Consider the following 9,246-nt stretch of genomic DNA (forward strand, 5'->3'; position numbering starts at 1 on the left):
TGCCCCTCGAGAGATCTAGACAAATTCTGTACCTTCGTGAATACGAAGGAGTTCATTAGAAAACTGACTTTAAAAAGATTCTTTCTTAAAGCCGAACTAGAGACAAGTGGGGCACATCCAAAGAAAGGTGAAGATCTTGGAACAAAGGACAAATTCATACATACAGAACTAAGACCGAGATCAGGGTTTTACCCTGTAAACAGCAAAGGATCGGCAATAGAAGCCTTTGAGACTATTGTCTGTAAGGAGATAAGGGGGATACAACCGAGGAAACCAAAATATAAGAAACAAAACTTGTCAAGGAAACAAAGGGAAACCATTACAAAACTGGAACAGAATCAGAATTTGACGATAAAGCCTGCGGATAAAGGTGGGGGAATTGTCCTGATGGATAGGAAGGACTATGAGGCTGAAAACAAACGAATTCTAAGTGATACGACTACTTATGAGGAACTTAAAAGGAACCCTACAGACCTGTATAAGAAAGAACTCACAGACCTATTAAAGGAGGCCAATGAAGAAGGGATACTGAACGACAAGGAGTTCAACTACCTAAACATCAAACACCCAGTTATACCGATATTATACCATCTACCCAAGATCCACAAAACACTAACCAAACCTCCCGGAAGACCAATAATCTCCGGAATAGGGTCTTTGAGTAGCAACTTATCGGAATATATAGACCAACATCTACAAAAACTGGTTAAAAAACTACCCTCCTATCTAAGGGATTCGACACAGGTCTTGAACCTTATAGAAAATGTATCTTGGGAGGATGGGTATATATTGGCATCATGTGACGTGACGTCATTATATACGAGCATCCCGCATGAGGAAGGAATTGATGCGGTGAAGTTCTTTTTGGATAAAGAACCCGACATACCATCAGAACAAAATGAGTTCATATTGGAAAGCATCCGATACATTCTAACACATAATTTCTTCAGTAATGATGGCAAATTCTATCGTCAAACTTGTGGGACAGCCATGGGGACCAGGTTCGCGCCAAGTTACGCAAATCTCTATATGGGAAAATGGGAGCAAATTTTCTGGGACTCCTGTCCAGCAGGCGCGGACCTGGTCCTATATCGGCGTTATATAGATGACATCATCATAATCTGGAAAGGCACTTTGGAAGATCTGGTATATACCATCGAAATTATGAATAAAAATCATGTAAATCTAAAGTTTACATATGAATGCAGCCAAACAGCCTTGACATTCCTGGACCTAAGAATAGAGGTAATAGGAGGGAGATTAGAAACTTCTACCCACTTTAAGGAAGTGGACAGTAACAATTATGTCCATAAAAAAAGCTGCCACCTAAATAGGTGGAAGAACAACATCCCAAAAGGACAGCTGTTACGGATGAAAAAGAACTGCTCTGATCCTCTTAAGTGGGAAGAACAAGCTTCAACAATCAAGGAAAAGTTTATAGAGAGAGGCTATGATGAGAAAATGCTGGATGAGAAACTGGACGAAGTAAGGAAAATAGAAAGAAAAGAACTCACCAGATATAAAGAAAAGGTGAAGGACAAATACTCTGAAGGCGATTTCAACATAGCAATGATAACAGAATACAGTGAGAATAAACACATCGTAGAGAATATATTTCGAAAACACTGGGCGCTGTTAAAAGACGATGACGTCTTAGGAGATAAACTGCCAGAAAATCCTAGATTCATATATAGGAAAACAAAAAATCTGAAGACTAGACTGGCACCTAGCCTCCAAAAGAAAGTATCTGGAGGAACAATGGACGTGTTTGGAAATGAGGTGAAAGGATTCTACCCTTGCCATACATGCAAAGCCTGCAAGTGTGGGTCCAAAACAACTAAATTCAGCTCCCATAACACCAAGGAGGAGTTTAAAATACAAGATCTGATACGATGCAAATATAAAGGAGTGATCTACCTACTACAATGCCCATGTGGGCTGCAATACGTAGGACAAACGTCCAGGGTCCTAAGGGATAGGATCCGGGAACACCTGCTGATGATCGAAAAACTAAACACAGATACGCCACTTTACCAGCACTTTGCGACCAAACATCATGGAAACATCAACGCATTAAGATATATAGGAATCCAAAAAGTTGCCAAAAATTGGAGAGGCGGTAACTTCGAAAAACTATTACTAACTAATGAATCCAAATGGATATTCCTAATGGATTGTCTATATCCAAAGGGTCTCAATAATAAAGAAGACCTTTCCCATTTACTTAATTAGCTTGTAAATATACAAATATCTGGTAGAAGCAAATGGCATATCGGGGTAATTTATACAAAAAACATGTACCTCCAAGAAAAGCAAGATTCAAATTTTATGAAGAAAAGAAAAACTACCATATCTATCTCTCCCAGTTGAAACACCCACCTCTCTCTATTTCAGTTCACATGAAAAATACCTATCACTCCTAGCTTTCGGAGAACATTTTTATCTAGCCTAGCTCCTTGGAGTAGTCCATAAGAAAAATAAGATAGATGTATACTTATGAACCAATATTGGGACACCCTCCCTCCCTACCTTTTGGCTCCTCTACACCAATTTAAAGAAAATCACTAATTGAACTAATCTATATAGAGCAGTGGAATCTAAAAATATGGATTAGGTTCAGCAAAATATGCTCGCACATTTGAACAAATTATAAGCCAGTAAAGTGTCTGAAGAAATTCATATAGTGATGAAAATATATATTCCTCTCTTTCTCCCTCTTTTGAACTCATATGGACATATATATATTCCCCCATTAGAAAATAGTATAAACCAACACTAGACACCAGCTAAACATCACCTTAATTAGAGAAAGTGAATGTATTATTCACCCGATAAAATATAACTAGGGTGTATGTTCAACGACCTTTAATGATAAATAATGCCACAAACATGCTTAATTTAACACTCATCTAATCCATTGGGCTGTTGCTAAAGTGGTGCCCTCCCTATAGAGATGATATACACAAATATTCTGATACATAGGTATTTGGATACATCCGGGTACATATTGGATTATCTTCCAAACCTCATTTCAAAAGAATCTCCCTGAGAAAACCCCCTATCAGTGATAACAAAATGCCCCCAGCAGCGATACCAGTAATATCACTTCCTGCACTATAGAACACCAAAAAGGAGTCTTGGATGTTAAACTATTCAATTGAGCTTTAACATCTATGTGTAACACAAGAAAATGTTTGCAAATACACGGAACTTGCAACAAACGATATAGTTTGATTGATAACGGGTCTAACAGGAGTTTAATATACTTAATTACGAATCCATATAGTAACAAAGAAGTGAACATATATATGTATACCACCAAGTTGTGAACTAACTCACTCCGCTCCTCCTTTAAATGTATCAAGAAGCTTGCGATATTTTAATTATTGATACATGTATGAAAATGAACCCTCTAAAACCAAAAGGGAAAATTACAATTAAATCTTGTATTACGAGTCAAATAAGACTCAAAGGTATTATATACAGATCAAATAAAGATGGATAGATAAAATTGAATTAAGATCTATCACAAAACCCTATAAAATGGGGGAAATAATGTTGAATGTTTATTGCAAACAAATTGAGCTAATCAGTAATAATGACATTGCATGTCATCTACCATGTATACAAAGTTCAGGCACATACCCCCAGAGGTGACTAATAAGAATAAGGTTTCGGAATACACTGTACGTTACCTATCTACACAGTATCCAGAAACACGCCCCTGGGGAGGAATAATGAATAAATATGACCAATGAGAATAGAGCTCTGAAACAGACCCTCTAAATCCAACCAATAGGAATAGGACATTTGCACACACCCCCTGTCACACACTTTTATATACGATAAGACAAAGCGATACTATGAGATACAGGCAGATAAAGCTCAAATATATAAAAACAGCACTATATAACTCTAATAGATGAGCGAATACCTGGCCGTTACAAAGGACTGTCACTCCTTCTAGAGATAGAACTACATAGAGATTAACTATATAGATAACGGATAAACGACCATGTACAAGAGAATAACCAAAAAGATGAGTCGGAACATTGATTCTGAATTTAGTATCAATAAGTACATTTGTTTTGTTTTTTGGGATAAACGATCATGTATAAGAGAATAACCAAAGAATAATCAAAAACATGAGTCTGAACATTTGGTCTGAATTTAGTATCGATAAGTTTATTTTTTCGGCAAAGTCTACGTGCCGATAATGTGTAAACAAATTCTAAATGCAAACCGGAAGTTGTTAGATGCAACAACTCCTATGCAAACCGGAAGTTGTCAGATACGAAAAATCCGGAAGAACACCGGAGTAAATTATAAGTACATACACCAAAAATTGAGATTGATTGTCATAAAGGCACATTAGAATACATAATATAATATAAAATAAAGGTGACATTTTTTAAAAAACGAACATTTCTATCATCTTAATCACCCTGACGAAACAGGAAGTACTAAGCAATCACTTCCGGGATGCATCTAGAACATAGGTATAAAAGATCACCAAAATCTATATTATCCAGTCTTGATAAAGGTCTAGCACAGACCAAAACACGTCGACTGGTGAGTCTTACTCCTTTTACTCTACTTGAGAAATTACGCTCTGCACTATTGTGTGTTTGTTTTATTTTTAGGTGGGGTTTGGGTCAGCCGGGCCCCGGATGAAACTTTGATCCATCATCATTTTCCGGTACTGCTAAGGTTGCAGGATTATATTTACCTATTCACAGGATTGACTTATTTTGTTCATATTTTACTGCTAAGGTTGCAGGATTATATTTTTCTATTCACAGGATTGACTTGTTGCTTATATTTTACAGTGGCCACTGATTTTTTAGCTTTGGTTTTTCATTTTGTGTTTTATTATCAGCACTTTTTGGAGTGAACACCGCAATTTGGATTTAACACTATCATTTGGAGGACTATTTTTGTGTTTTTTGTTTTTGTTTATGTCTTAGCCTATGTCTTTGTTTTCACTTCTGCAACACCTTGCTTATACAAGTTTTGTTTGAATATTTACATTGGAATGTTTATTACCTACATCAATATCTTATTTAAGCTGTAATACCACTGTTACTTCCCAACACCACAATCACATCGTTCATCGTTTTTTATCATTTTTTGTTTATTGCTTATATAGAAGGATTTGGTATCCTCTAGCACATTTTTTGCACTTAAAGCACTACTCACATATTGAGGGAATCTACCGCATTAACAGTAACTAAGACACATAACATCTAGGAGCTACTGGGACACCAGTCTAGATAGGTCTGTACCATTTACCCACAAGAGAATCATCATTGATTATTTTATAATTCTGTTCATAGATTACCTAGAGATACAGGGAAACCAGTATAGATAGGTCTGCACTAGTGACCTACAAGAGAATCATCAGTGATTCTTTTATTGTTTGAAGAATTTTTATTGTTTGAAGAATTTTAAGGTGTTTTTATGATGTAACATGGATCCATGTTTGTAACGAATTAAAGTGTAATTTTTATTTTTAAGTGAATCTGTTTTATCACTATTGTTCAGACCCGGCCTTTCAGGCACTTTGGTTCCAACTCTTTTCTGCTTGTTATCTATTACTAATCCCAAATCCCTTTCCTCCTCTGTCCCATTAAAAAATTTGTTGCCTGCTTATTTTTACTTCCAAAATTTAGAACCTTGCATTTTCCCGTAATAAATCTAATTTTCCATTTACTTGCCCATACTTCTAATTTTTGCAGATCCCTTTGTAACGAAAGTTCATCCTGCTCTGACCTAATGACCTTACTTAACTTAGTATCATCTGCAAAAATAGAGATGTCACTATTTAATCCTTGCTCCAAGTCATTTATAAAAATATTAAAAAGCACAGGGCCTAGTACTGATCCCTGGGGGACTCCACTGATTACCTTTGTCCAATCTGAGTATGATCCATTTACTACTACTCATTGCTCCCTATCTTTTATCCAGTTATTTATCCATGAGCTAAAATTTTCAGCTATTTCCAGTCCCTTAATTTTGTGCATTAATCTTTAATGTGGCACTGTATCAAATGCCTTTGCAAAATCTAAGTATATCACATCAACTGATTCCCCTTTATCTATATTTTTACTTACTTCCTCGTAGAATCTAATTAGATTAGTTTGAAATGATCTATTTCTCCTAAAACCATGCTGATTAGAACTCATAATCTTGTTTACATGAATATGCTCGTCAATATATCCCTTCAAATATCTTCCCCACTATTGATGTCAGACTAACTGGTCTATAGCTTCCTGGATCATCCCTGCTTCCCTTTTGAATAGTGGCACCACATCAGCTTTACGCCAATCCTGGGGTACCATGCCTGAGGATAATGAGTCTTTAGGCAAATTGAATCATTGTGGCAGATACCTGCAGCTTTCTGTTTTATATACTATCAATTCAAATTTGTTGTCCTAAAGCATTGTGAAGAGGTGGGCAAGGAATGAGTTCAGTCAGCAGACGGTTTACTAATATACAGCTGCACTCTGTAGTCCTTAATTAGATGAGGATTGAAAGTGGATGAAGTTGAACATCGCTGGAACACGGATTAAGCATTTGGTTCCCGAGCCTATCGCTACCACACATCCCTCTGTCAACCTCCCCGAGGATTGGAGTAAAGAGAAGGAAGGTGTGTTTGCTGATCGGATCCCGATTGGCCAGACGAACCACGTGATCGGCTGGGGTTTGCTGCCTGCCATTGTGTGGTCTTCCGGGCGACAGTGAGGTCCCGGTCTGCTTTTACAGGCATGCCATAGTGCCGCTTCGTTTGTAAGTATTGCTCTCTCCACCACAGCACATCGTAGTGTATTGGCGATATCACCCTATTTCGGGGCCTTCTTGTCTCCCGTTGTAGATTGATTTACTGTTCCTGTTCATATCGGAAGAGCTGCCACGACATCGGATTATCACCCATCCTGAGCGCACCTTACTAGGGGGTTGAATCCCTGGATCTGTGGTTTGTCTATAACAGTGCTAAATTCCCTTAACAACTTTAGGTGTATTCCATCTGGGCCTGGAGTTTTATTAACCTTAATATTATCCATTTGTTTCCTGATATACTCTAAACATAACCCAGTTAATGGTATGGACTGGCATGTTCTATTTTGTTCCAAAGTATTATCCAATGGTTCCTCTCTTGTGTATGCTGAAGAAAAAAATTGGTTTAGTACCTCAGCCTTCTCACTGTCATTATTTATCATGCTACCCTCCACGCATTTTAATATACCTATAGTATATTGTCCTTCTTAGATTTTTTTGCTATTTATGTACTTAAAGAACCTTTTAGGGTTCAACTTAGAATCCTTTGAAATTCATTTTTCATTTTCAATTTTGGCTAATTTGATTGCTTTTTTGCATGCTTTGTTACATTCCTTATAAATATGGAATGTCGAGTCTACTATTTTCTTTGAATAATTTAAATGCCCTACGTTTTTTCCTAATTTCTCTTAACACATTTTTATTTAGCCACATTGGCTTTGATTTTTTTTTTTTTTTATAACCATATGGTTGATATGTATATCTATTTATTTTTTATTAGAGAATACATTGTCCCAATTTATATTATTTAATGATTTCCTTAAATCTTTTAATTTTGCTTTCTTAAAATGAAAAGTCTTAGTTAAACCATTAAGACACTGCATATAAAAAGAAATTTCAAATGTGACCTTTTTATGATCACTGTTACCCAAATGTTCTTTGACTTCTATGTTTGATATTATATCTGTATTGTTTGATAGCACTAAATCCAATATAACTTTACTCCTAGTTGGCTCCTCTATTAATTTTGCCCAGAAGTTATCCCTGAGAACATTTAAAAATCTATCCCCCTTAGCTGAATTACTAGTTTCATTGGCCCAGTTTATATTAGAGTAGTTAAAATCTCCCATAATTACAGCACTGTTATTAGCAGCCTTACCTATTTGGATTAGTAGTTGAGTTTCCTCTGGGTCACTAATGTTGGGGGGCTTGTAGCATGTTCCTAGTAATATTTTTTTAGGATTTTCCCCCCACTCTTTATTTCAACCCATGGGGTCTCTACATTGTCACTTGTATCATAAATATCTTCCCTTATTGTAGGTTTAAGGTTAGGTTTAATATACATGCAGATTCATCCACCCCTTTTATTATTCCTGTCCCTCCTAAATAAAGTATACCCCTCTAAGTTAACTGCCCAGTCATGTTAATCATCCCACCAAGTTTCAGTTATACTGATAACATCATAGTCCTCTTATGCAACTAAGAGCTCCATCTCCCCCATTTTACCCGTCATGCTTCTTGCATTTGTTGTCATACATTTAATTTTCATGTGCTTTCTGCTGCTGCTTGGTGTGCTTTCCTCTAAACTTTCTAATGTGACATTTCTTAATTCATCCCTTCCTTGAGATATTAAGGGAGTGACATATTCACAGACTGATCTATCTGTTTTATTGTGTTCTAACTGTCCCTGCCCCCCCTTTGCCTAGTTTAAAAGATTCTCTAAATGTGCTACCATCCTTTTCCCCAACACACCTGCACCCATGTCATTCAGGTGCAATCCATCCTTACTGTACAAATTGTACCCAAGTGAAAAGTCAGCCCAGTGCTCTAAAAAGTCAAACCCCTCATTTTACACCATGTTTTTAACCAGCAATTAACAGACCTTGAGGCCTACTTATCAAGCCGTCAACTGTGCTGCATTCGACAGCACCTATATGCTTGCCTGACATTGCCTAACATCGCTGCCTCGGACCTGAATACACTCTCCATATTTAACAAAAAAGCTGTCAAAAAGCTACGCACCAAGTATGGGGCAATGAGCAGCGGACTGTTGTTAACTAACAGTCATCGATCTCGCTGCTCTTCGGCTTTGTCACAGCTTTATTTGTATACTGTCACTAAGCACCGCCACTATACTAAACTGTATAACCCCTATCCCGCCGCTCCCCGACCCCGCCGCAACTAAATAAAGTTATTAACCCTATCCCGCTGCTCTCAGAGCCCACCGCCACCTACATTATGCTCTTAACCCCTAATCTGCCACCCCCTACACTGCCAGCACCTACATTATGTTATTAACCCCTATCTCGCCACTCACGGATCCCACCGCAACTAAATAAAGTTATTAACCCCTAAACCACCAGACCCCACATTGTAATAAACTAAATTAAACTATTAACCCCTAAACCTAACAACCCGCTAACTGTACATTAAATATTAACTCATCCCTATCTTATAATAAATTTAAAC

This window comes from Bombina bombina, chromosome 3 (genome assembly GCF_027579735.1).
Source record: "Bombina bombina isolate aBomBom1 chromosome 3, aBomBom1.pri, whole genome shotgun sequence".
Lineage (NCBI taxonomy): Eukaryota > Metazoa > Chordata > Amphibia > Anura > Bombinatoridae > Bombina > Bombina bombina.